The following is a 21,815-nucleotide window of genomic DNA, read 5'->3' on the forward strand; positions in this document are numbered from 1 at the left end:
GGTATTCTATTGGTATCCTCTACCTTGTTAACGTGATATTATATCTTTATAGTTTTCACTTATGACTGAAAAAAAAACATAATGAATTAAAACTCTGCAAAAGACGAGACTGTGACATAATTGAGAATAGTCTAATTGTTGTTCAGGTCATTGTTTGTTATAACACATTATTTTTTATTTAGTGTTAATGTATACAATTAAAAGTTACATATTCGGTCATGTGAAAGTAGGAATTACAGGCTAAACGATAAAGATACACAGCGTATATCATTTAAATTTAAACATACATGTCAAGTAACAGGAAATCTAACAATTGATGTACATTTTGTCATTCATTTAAATTAATATTTCCTGCTTAAAAGCTCAGTTCTAAAAAAAGATAATAAACAAATGGAAACTGGTTTGCAGCTTTGTGTTTTGTTTTGGATATACACCACTCTTTTTGTGAATTTATCCTTTACAGAAGATTCAGTTTGTCCACTGACGAAAAGGTAAGAACGGGAATATACGATGACAACCCCACATCCTTGTCTTTAGCTTTAATAGCTACCTCATATGAGCAGTCCTTCGGTTATAAATCGAGACACTTGAGTGTCTTAATCTTACATTTGTATATTTTGTTTGGTGGATTTGTTTTGTTGTCATAAAATCAATAGATATATGCAAAAATACAAAAGTCCATTTCAAGAAATAGCTATTACCGACTTTAAATTAATTATGGATTAGAGGACCGGTACAGCTACTTCTTATTGTTCTCATTGTATATCTATTCATCGGTGTTTGAATAATTCAAAACAGATTTGTTTGATGTGAATGTTCTTCGTTATATTATCCTACTTTAAGACCCGAATAGAGTCATGATTTTGTAATCTAAACGTACACAATCGATAAAGCTATAATAGAAAAACATATTTTCCAACTATGCCGAGGATTGCCAAGAGGTACAAAAACGTTAGCGATGAGTATTTGCTTTTTATTGTGATTTTGAATGTAGTACTAACTGTTGTCTATTAGTCAATAGATTGAATTATTTTGTACAGAGAAAATATCAGAATTTATTGACGCTTATTTAAGACCACATGTAGAAAATATACCATCATACAAACAAGATGCAACACACTATCTTAAGAAGATATAATCCTTGAAACCTCTCCCATCTAAACGATCCTTGTCTCGCTTGATTTTAATTTTCAATATTCTAACATTCCTCATAAAGATATTATGTAAGCCTTTAGGGAAGTCTGGACCTCTCGCAGCACCTTATTCCCACCAATTAAATGTTTAGTCTAGCTTTTAACTTTGGTATTATAATGCAATAACTACACATTCCATAGTGAACACTATCTTCAGGTTAATAAAACAGCAACGGGAACAAAGATGGTCCCGTCGTATGCCAATATAATAAAGAGCAAATTAGAAAAAACTAATTTTCAATACTTCTCTTTATCAACCTCTCGCTTGATACTATGAAAAAGCGAATACAAGAGCTTCGTGGTCACCTACAAAATCGACTTAGATGAACTATTACGATATCAAGAGATAGAAGTCGACATCTTATTTGAGAAATTGTTATCCCCTATTGGTAAGAAATAGAAAAACATCCCAAACTATCCAAGATCTTTTTCGAACCACCCATACTGGCTTTCCGTAAGTCCAAAGGCCTTAAGACTTAAGACTTGCGGGCTCTTGCAGGGTTTTTGAGAACAAACGATGTCTGACTTGTAAGCAAATACTGAATACCCATACGTTTAACAGTCACTCCACTGGTACGAAATACACCATATTTTGCAATGTTTACTTGCAAGAGACAACAAATACCGTGTATCTTCTACATTGTAAATGTGGTAAACAATATGTAAATGTGTCAAAACTGCTATTTCACGAATATATGAACATCAGAGTGGCCATGAATGTATGCACACCTTGATCTCAGTCGACATTCGAGATTCTCTGACCACACTACGGCAGATCTCAATCGACTGACTGCTACCATCATCGACCGCAACACTGCCTAGTTTAGGGAGGCGACTATCAATCGGGAAAGATTTTGAATAAGAAGTTGAAAAATGTTGGCATTAAATGGGATAAATGGGGAGGTGTAGTTCAAATACCAAAGTACTTACCACCGCAGCTGGATGTGTTAGGTTCATGTGGGATACATAAATACGCAGCCTATATTGTAGTTATTGAATTTTCGTGAAATTTTAGTATTATACCATCGTGTTTCGGTTTTAATTTGTATAACGTTCAAGATGGATTTAGTAAATTCAGACCAGATTGATAAAAGGCATTTAACATCATACTGATAACGGATATCTGTAATCCGAAATATTTATTAATACTTGTATTAACTGTTCCCTTTTTTAATATTGAAGTTGTTTTGTACACTTTTTTGGCGCATATATGTATATGTTTTTATTGTGTACTGTATCGTTCTTCGTGACGATCCAGTGCCATTGTAATTAATTTGTAGACTATTATCTAAACGTCAAGAAAAAGGAGAACTGTTGACATCTCTAACAAATTTCAACAAAATTCCAGGAACTGTACACATATATTAATTGCATTTTGTGTAAAACAATGTTATGATCTTAAAAAATCATAAATTTGATAACTTGATAATTTAAAACAGTCAAGAATGGTTAATCTATCGCTAGTAGACTTGAAATATGCCGCAGGTTGATAGAACCAAATACTGTTCTGCGCAGAAGAAACTGATGAATTATCCATTTCAAGCATGTGCCTTCCGCACCACTCTAAATCACACATACACGTATTCGTTCATCTGCAAGTCATGTGACCACACCTCACTTTCAGGGACCCATTTCGGTATATTCTATATAAAAAGAAAACATAACTTCATTTCAAGCGCATGTTATATTAATATTTCATCTAATATAATTTTTAATTGAAAATCTATTTTTAACTAAACATATTTTCCAGTTTTAAGGTCAATGGGGCTGATGTGTTCTACAACGAGACAGCGTGCTGTGATAATTACGAACTGATAGCCAATACATGTGTAGGTATGAAAACAAATGAATGTGTAAAGATTTGTGTGTTTTAACAAGTCGTTGGACTCACTTGTTAAAATTACTTTTCGTTTTATTCTGTGAATCAAATTAGAACAAACAGATTTAGTTGAAAAAATGTATTCTCATACACTTACCCCCCGCTTCATAAGATCTGTTGTTCGACCTGCTAGTCAAATGCGTTTTGTTAAAATATACTTTTTCACTTTTTTTTTATCTTTTGGAAATTGTTGTTTGTGCTGTATTTAGACCCTTCTACCAAGAAATTTGGTTTGCATGCACACGTATAAAAATTGCGGTTTTTATCCAACGCAATCATAGGTTTGAACGTTGTTTTCACTTTAGACTTGTTTATATTTTATCGATTGGGCTTGTATTATATTTGCCTTCGGGATTATATAATCCGTTCATCATATATCGACTCTTCAAAATTCAAGAGTCAATCCTAAAATAAGGTAAATTATATGGCCTTCCAAATACTGTTTCGATTCCTAACATCACTGAGGAGACATTAATTATAGAAATCCGGATATGGTGTACCAATTTTTGCACCTGATGTTTGTGGTATACCATCTTTTCCGCAAGTTTATTGTTTTCTGTTTGGTATTAAAATAATAATTAAGATCCATTTTGTTAGATATGGTGATCTGTTTTTTTGGCAATCGCTATGGTAGTCAGCAGGGTTTAATAACATCTGCTGTTCGATCCGCTAGTCAAATGAGTTTTGTTAAAATATACTTTTTCACTTTTGGAAAATGTTGTTTGTCCTTCATTTAGACCCCTCTACCAAGAAAATTGTTTTGCAATGCACAAGTATAAAAATTGCGGTTTTTATACAACGCAATCATAAGTTTGAATGTAGTTTTCAATTTAGACTTGTTTATATTTTTCGTTTGGTCTTGTATTATATTTGCCTTCGGGTTTATATAATCCGTTCACCCTATTTCGCCTCTTCATAATTCAAGAGTCAGTCTTAAATTGAGGTAAATTATATGGCCTTCCAAATATCGTTTCGATTCCTAACATCACTGAAGAGACATTAATTGTCGAAATCAGGATATGGTGTACCAATGTTTGCACCTTATGTTTGCGGTATACCATTTTTTCCGCAAGTTTATTGTTTTCTGTTTGTTACTAAATAAATAATAAAGATCCATTTTGTTACATCTGGTGATCCGTTTATTTGGCAATCGCCATGGCAGTCGGCAGGGTTTAAGAACATCTGTTGTTCGACCTGTTAGTCAAATGCGTTTTGTTAAAATATACTTTTTATTATTTTTTTTTGTGCTGTATTTAGACCCCTATACCAAGAAATTTGTTTTGCATGCAAAGAAAGACCAAAAAAGTGAAAAAGTATATTTTAACAAATTGCATTTGACTAACAGGTCGAACAACAGATGTTCTTAAACCCTGCTGACTGCCATTGGCGATTGCCAAATAAACGGATCACAAGATGTTACAAAATGGATCTTTTAAAATTATAAATATATATACAAGTCTTAATTGAAATCAACGTTCAAACCTATGATTGCGTTGGATAAAAACCGCAATTTTTATACGTGTGCATGCAAAACAAATGTCTTGTTAGAGGGGCCTAAATACAGTACAAACAACATTTTCCAAAAGACCAAAAAAAGTGAAAAAGTATATTTTAACAAAACGCATTTGACTAACAAGTCGAACAACAAATCTTCTTAAACCCTGCTGACTGTCATTGGCGATTGCCTAAATAAACGGATCACCGATGTAATGAATGGATCTTAATTATAAATTTAATACTAAACAGAAAACAAAAAACTTGCGAAAAAGATGGTATACCGCAAACAAAAGGTGCAAAGGTTTTTGTACACCATATCCGGATTTCGACAATTAATGTCTCTTCAGTGATGTTAGGAATCGAAACGGTATTTGGAAAGCTATATAATTTACCTTAATTTAGGATTGACTCTTGAATTTTGAGGAGTCAAAATAGGATGAACGGATCATATAAACCCGAAGGCAAGTATAATACAAGACCAAACGAAAAAATATAAACAAGTCTAAATTGAAAACAACGTTCAAACCTATGATTGCGTTGGATAAAAACCGCAATTTTTATACTTGTGCATGCAAAACAAATTTCTTGTTAGAGGGGTCCAAATACAGCACAAACAACATTTTCCAAAAGACTAAAAAAGTGAAAAAGAATATTTTAACAAAACGCATTTGACTAACAGGTCGAACAACAAATGTCCTTTAACCCTGCTGACTGCCATTGGCGATTGCCAAATAAACGGATGACTGATGTAATAAATGGATCTTAAACATAGATTTAATACTAAACAGAAAACAATAAACTTGCGGAAAAGATGGTAAATCGCAAACAAAAGGTGCAAAGGTTTTTTACACCATATCCGGATTTCGACAATTAATGTCTCTTCAGTGATGTTACGAATCGAAACGGTATTTGGAAAGCCATACAATTTACCTGAATTTAGGATAGACTCTTGAATTTTGAGGAGTCAAAATAGGATGAACGGATCATATAAACCCGAAGGCATATATAATACAAGCCCAAACGAAAAAAAAAATACAAGGCTAAATTAAAAACAACGTTTAAACCTATGCTTGCGTTGGATAAAAAGCCCAATTTTATACGTGTGCATGCAAAACAAATTTCTTGGTAGAGGGGTCTAAATACAGCACAAACAACATTTTCCAAAAGACCAAAAAAAGTGAAAAAGTATATTTTCACAAAACGCATTTGACTAACAGGTCGACCAACAAATGTTCTATATACAAGCCTAAATTGAAAACAACGTTCAAACATATGATTGCGTTGGATAAAAACAGCAATTTTTATACGTGTGCATGCAAAACAAATTTCTTTGTAGAGGGGTCTAAATACAGCACAAACAACATTTTTTCAAAAGACTAAAAAAGTGAAAAAGTATATTTTAACAAAACGCATTTGACTAGCAGGTCGAACAACGGATGTTCTTAAACCCTGCTGACTGCCTTCGCGATTGCCAAATAAACGGATCACCGATGTAATAAATGGATCTTAATTATAAATTTAATACTAAACAGAAAACAATAAACTTGCGGAAAAGATGGTATACCGCAAACAAAAGGTGCAAAGGTTTTTGTACACCATATCCGGATTTCGACAATTAATGTCTCTTCAGTGATGTTAGGAATCGAAACGGTATTTGGAAGGCCATGTAATTTACCTCAATTTTGGATTGACTCTTGAATTTTGAAGAGTCGAAATAGGATGAACGGATCATATAAACCCGAAGGCAAATATATACATATATTTATTTATGTACATTCTGTACGTAAAAGAATATAGAAAGCTTTTTGACATATGTAGATAAACATGGAAAACCCCCAGCTGTAGCATTATTTCGAAAATTCGGTGAAAATAATAAGAAAAATTCTAGCAATTTTAGATTTATATTGCAATAAATCAATCTTTCCCGAGGTAAATTGGGTACCGATTTTCTTATCGATTGATGATCGAATACGTTTACTTTATGCTGATAGAAGCTAAAAGCAAATATAGATTTTTATCGCTCATATTTTTGGAACACGTTCAATTATTTTTTATGCACTTAAAATATCATAAACATATTGCATGATGTTCGACAAAAGGAGTAACTTTGACACATCTGATAAATGCCGACAAAAAAGTAGTAACTAGATACTGATATTATAGTCCTATGTATACGACGGTACGTGATCTTTAAATAGAAGAGACAAATAAGCACACTAAATAAAATCCAGCAGAATTTCCAGCGCTGATACCTGTTGTTTGCAACAATTTGAGGTACTGCTTTCAAATACTGGTGCATGATTTTCATTGAAAAAAGATCTATTTGCACTTTTTAGTAAGATCAACAGATGTTTACAAACCACAGAAAGTAATGGCTGCTCACATTCAATATAAAACAATTCATCGTGAAGTAAAAAAGTTCTGAATTACAATACCGATACTTGTTGTTTTTTCTCAATTAAATAAAGAAATGTTTATACTCTGTAGTGATGCCGTCATAATTTAAAGTATCTGGGGTTTAACATAATTCATTATACCTGCGGAGCTATGCAATACAAACTTCAACATAATGGTCATAATCATCTTATGGTAATTATGCCTAATGGATTTGTATACTTAATTTTTGTCAATAAATAGTTTAATTAAGCAACGATTTGAAGGTGCTGTTTGGACTAACAGCGATACCACCAGTCAACATCTCTTTAAAAATATTGAATAAACATCTTATTTGAAAACGTTATAAACTTTCAGTATACATGTATACAATTTCAACTGAAATATTGTAGAATGCAACATTGGTTTTGTTAGACCAGGCGATCGGGACCTAGAGAAATGCATTCCTTGTGAGGAAGAATTTTATGGTCCAAAATGTGCGTATTCTTGCAACTGTGAGAAAAATGAAAGGTATGTAAACCGAAAACCAACACTAGTGGCTACAATTATATTGATATGAAACGAGAAGGTAGTACTTTAATGATAAACGATAAGTGAACATTCGAGATGGAAGGGAATACATGAATGCTAAGAAGTTTGTATTATATCATAATATACTGACACTAGAAAATAGAAAATAGTGCAAACAAATGTTGTCTCGTCACAAATACTTAAAGCCAGTGTGATTAATCAAAATAAAACTAAGGGAGGTATACAGGGGCATTCAAGGATCATCATGAATGGCAAAAAATCTAAACAAGGAAACATCCCAAAAAATCCCCCGAAATAAAAAACATATCTGGAAGAGCATTCATGTAGAAAGTAGAAAAAGGTTTGAAAATAATTGTTGATCTACTGCACAATTTCAATCACAATCTTAACAATTTTTCAGCAATATAAAATCTTTTTATTAGCTATACTTTACACTATTATTCCCCATGCTCGATTGAAAGATCAACTATATCGTCTCAATAAACAGGGCTTTGTCTATACAAATGGGTTGATACAAATTCCTATTTTAATTAATAAGCTACTGTGTAGAGTACCACCCTGCAAAACAAAATATATACACTGATCCTTTCCTTAATATTGGCAAAGAAGGTCGACTTCATTCTAGAATATGGAACATAACGAGATAATTTTAACGTTTTTAATGTCTAGTCATGTTTCTCAGCAGAACCATACTCTTTGCTTCATCGTATGGCGTTTACATATCTCAATTGGCACGTTCCGCTCGTGCGGGCTTATTCCAACTTTAAGAACTTCATTGCAGGAATTTTTCCTAACATAAAAACTGTTCAAACAAAGTTGTAAGGAGTCACCGCTAGAATCAATACTGTATAAGTTGTACGGTTACCATCACGAAATTGCTGACTGATGCCATGTGTCTATTTCTAAACTTACTAGCGATATGTTTCCGCGGTCTTATATCTTTAGATATCAGAAAAGTCGTCTGATCTGATAAATTACCCATTGTGCCCTATTTCAGTTTCTGACAGTCAAATTGAATTTGGATCACAATAGACGCTTACCCGGTCGACGCATGTTGTTCTGTTTCATTTTGAGATCATTCGATTCCTCAGTTTTAGTTAAATATCTTGATTTGTATCTTGCACAAATAACAAATGTTTGTCTACATAAATTACTTTATATCCGCTAGTTAGCTTGTTTAGAGCTGAAAAGGGTACTGAAGCTCTTAAGTGTGTTCAGTCATGTTCAGCCCGTCAATCAATTGTCAGATTTGTCCACTACGGTGAATTCAGTACATTTCAGACATTTCGACTGTAGTCAATTTGAATCTGTCAATCTTTGTTCAGTAGGTGTTATTCACCTGTACACAATAACATTATAATGAATTGAAGAAAAAGGTTGAAGAATGTAAATATGAAATGCAGGAAAAATTGGATGGTTTAGCTATAGAAAAAAAAGACCTCAAAAATTAGATACAAGCTATACAGTCTTCAAATATACAATAAGAAGAGAACTCAATGAAACAAGAAGACTTTCAAAAACAGGCTCATATAAGCAGCAATTATGACAACCAGTATGTATTCAAGAAAATATAACATGAAAATAGTAATTTTTTATGAAAGGAAAAGGCTATCATAAATGCATAGAAATGAACTTGGATCAGAAGAATTTTTTTTAAAAATTGTAAATGGCGAAATATATTTCTGTCATATGTTGTTATAGATAGATTTTTTAGTTATGGTGATACCTATACAAAGCAACTACAGCAAAGTATAAAACACAATTTTGGAAAATTGTTCATGTATTGGGTTCATGGTAAATGGTAATTAATAGGAAATGAATTTAAAACAACTGGGAATTTTTTTTTTCTTTTCTGTCCAATTTGGACGAATAATCTTTTTCAAATTGAAACAAAAGTTTTTTTTTTCAAAGACTGGCATAGTAAAGATATTCTACATATAAATGATATTGTTGGGGAGAATGGTTATTTTTCCAAATTTGTATTAGTTTCTGGAGGTTTTTCTGATAAATGTTGACATAATGAAATATAATAGTATAATTTCTATGTTAACTAAGACATCCAAATATAATAATAAGGGATATTATAGATTAGTATCTCCTTGGAGAAGTTTTTTAGATAAGTTGTAAAACTTGTGTCTGATCCGTTTGTCATTTTGAACAATAACATATGTTAAAACTAGTATCTTCTTTTATTTCATATATTGACAAGTTAAACCAAGCTTGGCAAATTTACCATGATAATTTGATGGATTAGCGGTAAAAACAAATTACAGACAGGAGATTTTTTTTTTCAGACAAAGCAATTTTTTTTTCTCTATTTGCTCGATTTATTTTTTTTATTTTATTTTTTCACCTTTCATTTAATTCTCTCTACTTTTCTGTTCTAAACCTTTTATAAAAACTCAACAAAGTGTTATATTCAAGTTCAAATACTAAACGTTTTCTGGTGAGTTATGATGGTATATATTTCGTCTCAAATTTAGCCCAACAATGTTCGATCTTCAATTTTGCGTTAGGAAATTTTTGTTCTTGCCTCAGCGGAATTCAAACCCTTCCTTCTGTGACATCGTGGCAATACAGCCTGTACCATGTCTAGGCCCTAGACCACTCGACCACAAAGGCTACATAAAAATATAGCTTTTGGTGGTTGATGAAGTGCCTTTCCTCGTCGGATTTATCTAGGGTTGTAACACAGTACATGATGTATAGTGGCAAGTAGATGGTGTTACTTTCAGATCAGCTATTTTTTCTGTCGTAAAGGATGATAATGTTAATTTCCATGCCGCAAAATCAAATTTTAATTTTATTATACACGTCTAAACATGTGAAAACTTTGTGACAGACATTCTCCATCGGATAACACGTGGTTATACAGGGTAACACCATAATATATATATAATTCGTCTCAAATTGAGCCCAACAATGTTAAATCTTCAAATTTGCGTTAGCAATTTTTTGTTCTTCCCTCAGCGGGATTTGAACCCTCCCTTCTGTGTTATCGTAGCAACACCGCCTGCACCGTGTCCAGCGCTCTAGACCACTCGACCACCTAGACTACATTAATATATAGCTTTCGGTGGTCGATGTAATCTTCGACTTCAGTATCTGAATTAATACAAACATGATATATGATATTCTAAAACATACCTATTATAGCTCACCATATGCCTATAAAATAAAGAGAGATAATTAATTCATAATCTTAAGATAACCTGACATTGTTGTACCTCATTCCCGACAGTTTTAAAATGAATCTCGACATTAGTTCCTAATGTTATACTCTATCTGAGTGTGACTAGAAAAACCGTATGTATGTATGTAAAAGATGTTCGACCATTATAAAAGTTTCTGGTCAAAGTAAAAAGGCGCCACTGGTGAGTCTTTTGTAGCCAAATCTCGCGTCTGGCGTTCCCAATTCAAATCCGGATATCTACGATTAGCTTACTCTGAAATAACTACAAACATGTTTTTTCAGTATATATCAAATCCAGTTTCTAGTTTGAGAAATGTACATTACGTAAGTTATGCTTCAAACGTTTCATTCATGTATGCATACTTTTTATAATGTTCCAAATTGTGATGTAACAAGATTGAGTATGTTAATGAATAAACCATCTGTTAATCCTGTTTGAAAATCATTTTAAATATGCAAACATCAGAAAACACGTGAGACAAGCAAGACCAGTGCATCGACAGGTTACATATCAGCGTTTCCTGCAATTAATTAGAATTTCAATACAGTACATTACGTCTTGAATTATTTTTTTTTTGTTAAAAAAGAATGTACAAATTAACATCAGGAATCATTTATTTCTGTTATTTGCCCTTAAATAGTAATTGCTTTTCTGAATTTCCAACTTACACAAATAGGCAGCTCTGTACATTGATATGTATATAGAATTATCAAATTGATTTTAATATTACAATCAACGTTATATTAGTGTTTAAAACAGATTCAGATAATAAAGTGTTTTTTGCAGATGTAACAGAATCACGGGATGTTTTTTGGAACATGTAGCAAACGGTTAGTACTGCATTTACATTTATTGTAAACATAGCACTATTAGGTCGGCGCTTTGTGTCGTTTTGTCTTGATATTATAGTTTTAGGCTTCATACAAATCTGATAAGACAATCCATTTCCAACTAATTTTCTACCTTATCGGGTTACAACAAAAGCAAAAGCGGTTTATAGTATGGGAAAATCAATCTTTTTTGTTTGCGTGTAAAATTGAATACCAAGTTTGGTTAGTAATTTTTCCTACAGTTTAAAAAACAGATCTTTGAAACTTCACGGAATGACGTTTTACGTATAGACGTGATGTACCTGCTTTATGATATTGTTTTTAAAACTTTTTCAATTGCCCAGACATTTTTTCAGGAAATTTTATACATGCCAGTACGTTTTTTGTTATCAACTTTCTCGACGGTTTTCAACTCAGATCCTTGCAAGTTCACAGAAAAGTTGTACATATTTAGAAGTTGTTTAGTTTACCTGCTTTTATTGAATTGGTTGATTTTGCCACATTTTCTTGCTTGTGAACTTAATCTTTTTAATATAATGAACAAAAACGATATCTTGTGTATGTACAATCAACTCCTCTTACAGTTTTCAACACTTATCCCTGAAACTTCACAGAAAGATTGAACAGCCTTTGAAGTTGTGCATAGATATTTTGAAATACCTTGAGAAATTCTGTTTCTACTTTTTCAAATTTTGGAACAGTTTCGTCAAGAAATATTTCAGAAAATGTTACCAATATATAATCAAATATGATTCTCCTTTTTGTTTTGTCATTTTGTTTTTCCATATTGTTAAATTTTCATTTCAGACCATCTTTCATTTTTAAGAAATGTTCTATAATTTCCGGATGCAGCCGGATATTAGATTTTAAGATTCCTTGTTATTTTTATTTTCATTTTTATAAGGTCGTTTGAAATTTCTTGGAGAAAGATTTAAAAAAACACTTTACTGAAATTTGTTTAAACAAGGTCCGATTAATTTCATAATGGAGTTATAGTCCTACTAGTGTACTTCATTCTACTTATTCAACTCGATCATTGGCACTTGACGTTGAAATCTAAGGTTGCAAAATGTGCATAGAAATAGATGAATGGTACACTTTTATTTCTATTGCGATTGTTGATAACACAGACAAAAGCTGAACCATTTCCTAATTTATTTTTTGTTATTAAAAACGTTTTTCATGGATACTAAGGTTGAGATCATAATGTCAACTTGATAAATCATGTGACACCAACCATTTTTGAGGTAAAAAAAAAGAACGTTTATTTGAAACCAAAACAGACAAGATAAAACAGTCGACATTGTCTTCAGAAACTAATATTCGAGAATCTAATTTTTCCAATTTTAAGTATGATTACAATCGAAGTTATCAATTCATTTGTACAACTACGGAAGCATTGACTACTAGATGTTGACAGTACCGATGGGGCCTTTATGTGGACACAAAATCGCACACCTTCTGAATGGTAATATAGACAAATGCGAACCTTTTTCTTTACTTTCAGCAGGTAAAAATCGTTACCAAAGAATTGGGTGGTCAAGCTACTTAATACACATTAACAACCATCAAAAGTGAAAGTTCCTTGTACAAAACTCCCTAGGAAAATATTACCGTAAATGATTTTTTGTCATTTAAAAGATTAGGAAATTATAAAGAAACTGAGGGTCCTAATCAGGCAAAATTGACCTTACAGTTATTTGGTTATACTTTTTATATCGTTTTTGGTCTTGTACATAAAGCTACTTACGTTTTACGTATTTATACATCTTGATCTTATAAATATCTGAAATTCAGGGTCAAGGAGGAAGGTAAATCGAGAGTCGCGGACGCACTAAAGTTATAAAGTGTTATTTTAAATTACTAAAACTAGTTCGACACAACCGTAGTAGACAGTTAGTTCCCTCAGGTACCATCAGCTCAGTACTGACGTGTTTTATAAATCGTTTGTAGATGAACTAGGAAAATATTTGGAATTTTGGTTCCAACCCCAATCAAAGTAGACCATGGAGTGAAGCCATCTTCGATTGATTTTCACAGTTCGTTCTAATTTTGTGGTGACAAAAAGGAGGATTTAGCGCTTATAAACTTGTGCAAAATCATTACAATAATTATGTGACCGGCCCGAGTCATTGATTTTCCTTGTTTACTGTCTGTCATATTTTTTTTAGTTTATATTTTGACATATATCAGGCAGTTGGTTATCTCGTTTGACTTGTATCACATTCTGTCATGCTGGTGCCTTTTATAGCGCTTATTTCCTTGTAGAAGGGGTATAGTTTTAATCAAATAGTAAATAAAAAATCCATAATATGATATGTGTAAGACAAAAAACTAATACCTGTCCCTTTTGTATAATACTGTTTAACAAAATAATCGCTGTCATCGCTTTGTATCTGAATGACGACCACAATGTTCTGAGGTCATCCACGTCTAAAATAAGTAGATGTACAAAACCCGCTGTTTTGGTCATATGGGACGCGTTTCCAACCTGGTAAAGAAAAATCATATACGGCGTACATGTATAAATATAAATATACTCATTCAATCAGAGGAAGCTGAGCTCAGGTCATATATTCTATATAAATATACAAGGAAAGACGACAAAGACAACCACATTTAATTGTTTTATACTCATCCTATACAACCGTACAACACAGGTTAATAACTTGAATTCATTTTGTAATACTTGTATTGTTTGTGTTAAATTACAGTCAACAGTTGTTCATAAATGTTCAAATTTAATACAAATACAAAAGATACAAATAAATGTAAAGAAAATCCCTGAGGGATTCTCATGAAATCAAATAGAAGTAAGACCGGTTGCGTTGACAGAACATGGTAAGTGACTCCTGTTATGCATGCTAAACTAATAAGATGAGTATCTTCTACATTGGTATACATAAATGGATGACCTGTAGTCATTGTTTTTGCAAAGGGGGTTTTAAAATTTTCATCAGTACTATACAACGTGTACTTGTCTCTGGTTTTTGTGTTGTATGCATGTATCTTATCAGAGATTTTGATTTTCTACAAATTTCAGACTATTTATTTTCAAGTTTTTGTTAACCCTCTCTCTTATTTCTGATTCGAAGATAGCAGCAATGATAATTTTCTTTTTTAATACCATTGCTACCATAGTATGGGTGACGATCTCACAAATATTTTGAGGTAGAAAAAAATGGTGATGATGATGATGGATGCCTGCTTAACGTCCAGCGGAAATTAATATGCATATTCAGGACGAGAACATGTTAATGTAATATGAATATTAAAAAAAGAAAATAAATGTTCATGCACATTTGGACTGAAGAACTTTTGTCTATGACATGAACAAGTTCTGGGTATATTATATAGATAAAGTATCTGAGTATGTCAATTGTATAAATAATATCTAAGCAAGGTACATTAAATATCTAAACTAGTCTTATTTTCTTAAATGTATTTGACTGCCACGACTTTCTCTATTGAGTGAACCCGATGTAGGTTATTACAGAAGCTGGTCCTTTATTACTTACTATGCGGTAAGACTTTTGATCATTGTGAGTGGACGTATGGTTGCATTAAATTGTTCACGTTCATGACATTCATACTACATCTCAATTTAATATATTTTGTTATCACAACCTGTGTCCCTTTTAATTTTCTTTTTCACATCTTAAGCAACTTTATTGTAGATGAACATACAACATTATTTTCAAAATCATCCACACAGCCAGAATATGATGGTAATGTATTCTATGAATAAACAAACTATAGCTTGACACAAATATTACTATTTTATGTTTGTGTGCAGATAATAAAATTTGAAACATTGTTCTAATTAATTACTGCTGTTAGATTAAATATTTTTATCATTATTTTTATTTCAGTGTTTAAACTTGAATAACGCAGTTGTCATTTACAACATGTATAAACTAAAGACTACATGTATGTGTTTACTGTGCAAACAGGTCCATACGCATACATACATAATCATCCAAGGTGTACATACAAGAAGTGCATATATTTTGTTTTAAAACACAAAACAGAATATCAATCTTAACTGAAGACGTGGATTATATACAATAAAAAAGATCGACAAGACGTTATTTCAACTTGGAAAGATATTAAAAAAGACCATTCTTATGACATGTATTGATTCCTTCTTTAATGACGATATGTAAGCCTCTAGCATACGTCTCCTTGTACGTCGTCTGGTATTTTACAAGATGCGAGGCATACGATCTTGGTCAAAAACAAATTTAACATTGTATTATTCAAATGTCATTACACTATATCAACTGAAAAGATCATACATTTGTTGAAACCGTTCTTCTAGGAATTCTTCATTGCTGAAAATTGCCACGATAATAGAAATTTTTTTTTTTCGTTATAAGCGTGAAATTACAGAACATTAAGATCTGATCTGGTTTAAACTCTTTTCATTTGACGATGAGTCAAACTCAAGGGCTCAAATCCTTTTATATTGAGTTTTTCAATCCTCTTTATGCAAAGTCCTTTCAAGGTCTATTTTATACCCCGACTTGTGAGTATTTAATTGAACATCGGTAAAGAATAAACTCTGACTACATGCTTCCTTTCCAAAGTAATCACTACATGTACATGCTATCGTTTTTTTTTAAATTCAGCTATCAGACTGAGCAATTTTCTGATAATATTTGTTTGTGTTTGTATTGACTTTTTTGATGAGTTTTTCATGTATCGAAATAGTATACATTATAAAATATTATCGTTTTCATTTAATCTAACTGAAGTCGTAAATATCAAGCTTTGCTAATGAAATGTTATAACTATTGGTTAATTTCTCGGTATTTATATAATTATATGATTTGAAAATAGCATCCATTTAAACTAAAAACAAAAATAACTGCAACAAAATACTATATTTTACTTTCAAGAATTTATAAATCACAAAACAACGAATCATTCGATACATTCTGATGTTTTAATCATCTTGACGAACTAGTCTTTCATATTGTCGAATAAGTAGTCTTTCACCATACTGAACATTTCTGACATGCACGTCATGTGTACTCTTGTGGTTACTTGCTATTGTCTTATTGGCAATCATACCACATCTTCTTATTCTTATATCAATATGTATGGCTTTATTTTTTCTAGATAATTCAACAACATCAACCGACAAGAAAACTGTAACAATTACACATGTTACAGTTTCAACAATTTTACAAGGTAAGACAAGTGTGTATGTTAACATGCGTGAACTGAAAGTCTTTCTTTTCCGTATTTTACTTTGGAGATTTTATTTTATTTGTTAGGATTTTAAGTGAGTGTGCTTAATATTTTACGAAATTATTTCGCTTTACCAAGAATGATTAAGATATGTATTTCTTCATAATTCATTTAATTGGTAGCACGATCTACGGGCATTAACAAAGAAACAAGTGTGAACGAAATACATGTATAATATAACAATTTCAAATTTCACTATGGCATAAAAAAAGCATCTAACGTTTGTAAGATTGTCGAACTGTACAAAATATATGAATAGATATTTTTAAATCATAATGATTATTATACGAATTTTTTTAATTTATCAGTAAAGCAACAATAAATACCTTTTGAAACTTCAGTAAAAAAGGTTTCAACAGGTTTCTTACGTGGAACCTTATCATTCACGGGTATGAAAAGGTATTTTGCTAATATCATGAATATGGTGAAAAACGAAAAGGAAAAATTTATATTAAATCTTATTTAAACTATTTAAGTTACCAAACTAGTATCTAACCAAAACATCATAACAAATTGTTAATATTCAAATCGTTAGACCAATCACTCACTTTAATACTAGTTTGGCTAACATAAGAAGCAAAATATGATTATTTCTAAATGTCTCGATGTTGATTTCTAACTTAGTTTTACTCTCAGCATTGATGTTATTCGGTTCAGATAACTCCAAAAGTGGTTGGGAAATTACTTATTTTTAGACATACTACAAACAGCATTTACATTGTCCCACCAAGTGACAGTGAATTTTTTATTGAGAATTTTCTTTTGGACCCCTTCATGTGTTTCTTAACTTATTCCGTCCATATTTCTTATATTCACCTGAAAATTTAATTAAATTAATTTGTACTTGAATATATAATCAACAACCGGAAGTGGAACTCAATAGGGAGCACGGGAACCCCTAGATAAAGGATTGTAAACCCGGGTCGCTCGAGGAGCTCTTGGGAAAGGCTCATTAGCGCACGCAGGTACGCTGATACCTCCGTTTGTTTTACATCTGCATAAAAAATATTTAGCGTATTTTCGTTAACTACATGTATGTGATATGTAGGGTTTTCATGCACTCATGTTTACATTGTGTTTTGTTTTCAAATCAAATATACAGGAATCCATTATTGATATAATGGTACAATTTGAAGAAGGATTTGACATTTAAAATAACATTTGTTTGAAGTCATACTTTTCCTAAGTAGTCATTCGTCCTATTTTCATCAAAATATATTGCCACACGAATGAACTAGTCTTTAAATCATTTGTTCAATGTGGGCGGATTGGCCACATCAAAACCGAAGAAAAGTTACATTCATGTTTTAATTTAGAAAAGGCAAGTACTTTTCGACATTTCATATACCATATCTCCTTTAAAATTGTCCATACTCTCGCAAAGCTCTTCACTTTAAATACCAAGTGCGCCTAAAAAAAAACAGTATTGCTTGACCACTAAGATAAACCAACAAATATACGGCACTGTAAAGCCTCAAAATCAGCAAAACCCATACCGTATTATGATCAATGCATTAATTATACATTAGTTCAGAGAAACATTGTTTTAACAATCCGTTTAAGTGTAAAGCTGCGACAATGAACTGTTGTTACACTCTTTCGTAGAAATGTCATTAATAATGTCTCATTGCAAAACCAATGCTTTTAAGTATTGCGGACTACATGCAGAATAGTTTTAGTAATCGCTCGCTTCCGATTGATTTCGGGTCAAAACGGGGACTTAATCGTATTTATCCACTGTCCGATTACATTCTTGATGTGGCGGTGATACGTTTCCAGTCACAATGAAGAATCAAGATAAAATAAAGCAATGCTTGGCATTGGCAGCCAATTATTTTGATCTCAACTCATTCAAAGTTTTAGTATTATTCATCTTGGAACCCTGGCATCTGATGTTTTCGCAATGAGCGTAATACAGTCCACTTGTTTCCGAATCGTCGAGTTACATTTCCTTGGAGTTCGGTATTTTTGTTATTTGACATTTGACATATAGTACTGTATTCGATAAATTGTGAGTACATTCTTAAAATATCGTTGGTACCTGTTTTGTGGTTGTTCCAGGGTCGAATAAGGTTATTTATCTCACCACCTATACATTTCTAGTAATATGATTGGTTAAATGCAACCACGTTGAGACCATGTATATTTCATAAGGGGATAAATAGGCGTGGTCTATTTCAATACACGGTTAGTAGTAGTGTCACGTTCCTTCTTAAAATCAACACGGTGTTGAGAAAAAATCTGACAGGTTTCAACAGACGAAGAAATTGATGATAAACGATTGAAATAAATTCATAAAACACATTTAAAGTTAACAAGTTGTTATTGTTGGCATTTGTTTTTGTATAGACCAATGGAAGTAGATTCTTAATATACATTTTCGAAAAGTCGTTTACACAGACACTTACACCGACACCGATACTTACACTCACTACAAAATATAGGGACCGTATCAAAATGTCGAAACAGATTGAATGAATGACCCCGCAAAACTTAATTGCAGATATAAAAAATATAATTTCTGTATTTTTTCTTATTTAATATCTTTTCGAAATCGGCGCTAGAAACACCGAATGCTCTAATTAGTCGTGAATTATGTTAAGTATGAATTTGTGATAAATTATTTCATTTGTTTTTTATTTTTATTTTCTTTTTCAATCATTCAAACGGAATACAGTATTGTGGTAGAATATACAATTGGCAAAGAAAGCAATCGGAACATTAATAAAGTATCTTGTTTCTTATGAAGCAAGCACATACACTACAGCACACGTGGACTTTGTCTTTTAATCACGCGCCCACGGTGGTCGTCGGCATTGAGGGGACATTTTGGTCCACTCCCGCCCACGGGTCCACTTATCCACGGTATGGTGTGTGCATTGGGAGGACATCTTTGGTCCACGCCCACCGACGGGTCCACGGAATAGCGTGGGATCCACGCCCACTGCTGTCCATGGAAGATCGGTTGGGCGGAAGTCGTTCAATCAACGTTATATTACGGTGAATTTGCTGCCATATGTTTATTGATTTGTAAATGTATTGATATGCACTCGTAGAAGATTTTACACTTCATGTACCTTAACTGATAATAAAATATTGGGAAATTCTTTGCATTGTTTTGTGAGTGAATTATGGTGCCTTAGCTTAATTATTTATATAAAGTTCAGTTTGTATTAATTTTACATCAATGGGTTTACTTTAATTGAAATTATGTCCAGTTGTTAATTTAAAATTGTTGTCGGAAATACTGACCGGTGATTGACGTGTATATACGAGATTTATGTCAATAGACTGTAAAGCCAATAAAATAACATGTGCTGATTATAGGCGATTCTTGCCACATGCTTAAGTTGGTCACTATATCCTTGTGATCATAATTATATGCTCCATGTGTCACATATAACTGATTCAACTCGAACACATTTAAATGTAATAAAAAAGTAATGGAAAGACCTTGTAAATTATCGAAAGAAATTAATTTTTATTATACAAACATTCTGCCATGAAATTTCTTTTATTCGACATTCAGAACGTTAATGTATAGTGCTTTTTAAATTAGCGTTTGTTAATTTAAAGGCCAATGAACCACGGTGCTTTACGTTTAAGTTTACATGTTTTGTCCCAATGCAGAAGTTAACGATACTTCGACTATTTTGTGATTTTGTAACTTTGATAACAATAAAGTGTTTATCTATTCAAACGAATAGTCATAAATGACAGAACTACAATCGTGTTATGTGATAGATTACATTTCTTCTTGTGTGCAAAGTGGTAGGAAACTCCTATTCTGGATTTTTCCAACTTTATTGTGTGCACATGTATACACCTCATACTATCGCCCTTTCGAGCAAAACGGGGCTTCGAATGTAGATACGACAATTTTTATCTGTTTTCTCGGACACTTCTGACGTATATTTGGGCCTACATATGAGGGTGTGGATGAAGATTACAGAAAAGATAGAATTGGCAAAAAAAGAATGAATATAGAAGAAAATTAAAAACATATATAATAGAATAATTTGGCACACTAGGAGAAAGAATAACTATGGAACTATAACATATAATAACTATAATACAATGCGGATTACCGACATAAATGAAATACCACGGTATGGCGTGGGTTCCACGCCCACTGCTGTTCACGGAAGATCGGGTAGGCAGAAGTCGTTTAATTAACGTTATACTACGGTGAATTAGAGTTGTTAATGTATTAATATGCACTATTAGCAGTGTTACGTTTCATGTACCCATCTGAATAAAGAATTGTTTGCAATATTTTGTAAATGAATTATTGTGCCTTTGCTTAATTGTTTATCTGAAGTTCAATTTGTATTGATTTTACGATCAACTGTTTTTTCCCCTGTTATCTCGGAACATCCTGACATATATTTATTCGTTTTATTTATATTCTATCAATCAACTTATTCTTTCCCTCAGTGTTTTTCTGTTGTATTCGTTTAATGTTTTATTGCTAAAACCTTACAAATGTCCATCAATTTGGAAAAAAATAGTATATTCTATTCCATATAGTAGATTTACAACGTTCAGACTAACAAAGAAATCAAGCATCTTTCGTATATAATTGAAATTACAAGAGTTAATAGTTAACGCAATAGGGCCTATATATAAGTGTGTGCATGGAGTATACAAAACAGAGAATAATGGCCATCAATAATGAATAGAGAAAAACATGCGAAAAATATAGAATAATTAGGTGCACTAGTAGAAAGAATAATAATGGAACATTAAAGAATTAGATGAAACAATGCTGATTACCGAAATAAATGTAGTACAGAATAAAAGAAATATAATTGCATTAAGTGTAATAGTAATATAATGTTCAAGAGAAATTTACAGAATGCGCGTTATTTTCATAGACAAAGAGAAATGCTATAAATTTCAAAGACTACACAAGAGTGCACACGCTGAAATGTCTCGCCTTCTTTACTAACCATTGATTTTATGTTGATAGTCCTAAATATAAAGCTTTACTACAAGTAACACATGAACTTAACATGATCCAAGAAAATGAGGTCAAGGT

At 32.1% G+C, this 21,815-nt stretch overlaps 1 long non-coding RNA gene across 1 annotated transcript; it reads left to right on the plus strand.

Annotated features, from left to right (window-relative positions):
- Positions 1 to 2,947: 2,947 nt before the first annotated feature.
- Positions 2,948 to 16,708, plus strand: LOC127715024 (uncharacterized). The gene is made up of 5 exons (XR_007988077.1): positions 2,948 to 3,026; positions 7,356 to 7,473; positions 11,475 to 11,518; positions 15,196 to 15,246; positions 16,643 to 16,708. It is a non-coding gene; the product is annotated as an uncharacterized LOC127715024 (long non-coding RNA).
- Positions 16,709 to 21,815: the final 5,107 nt, after the last annotated feature.

Source organism: Mytilus californianus, unplaced genomic scaffold (genome assembly GCF_021869535.1).
Source record: "Mytilus californianus isolate M0D057914Y unplaced genomic scaffold, xbMytCali1.0.p SCAF_9, whole genome shotgun sequence".
In the NCBI taxonomy this organism is placed as follows: domain Eukaryota; kingdom Metazoa; phylum Mollusca; class Bivalvia; order Mytilida; family Mytilidae; genus Mytilus; species Mytilus californianus.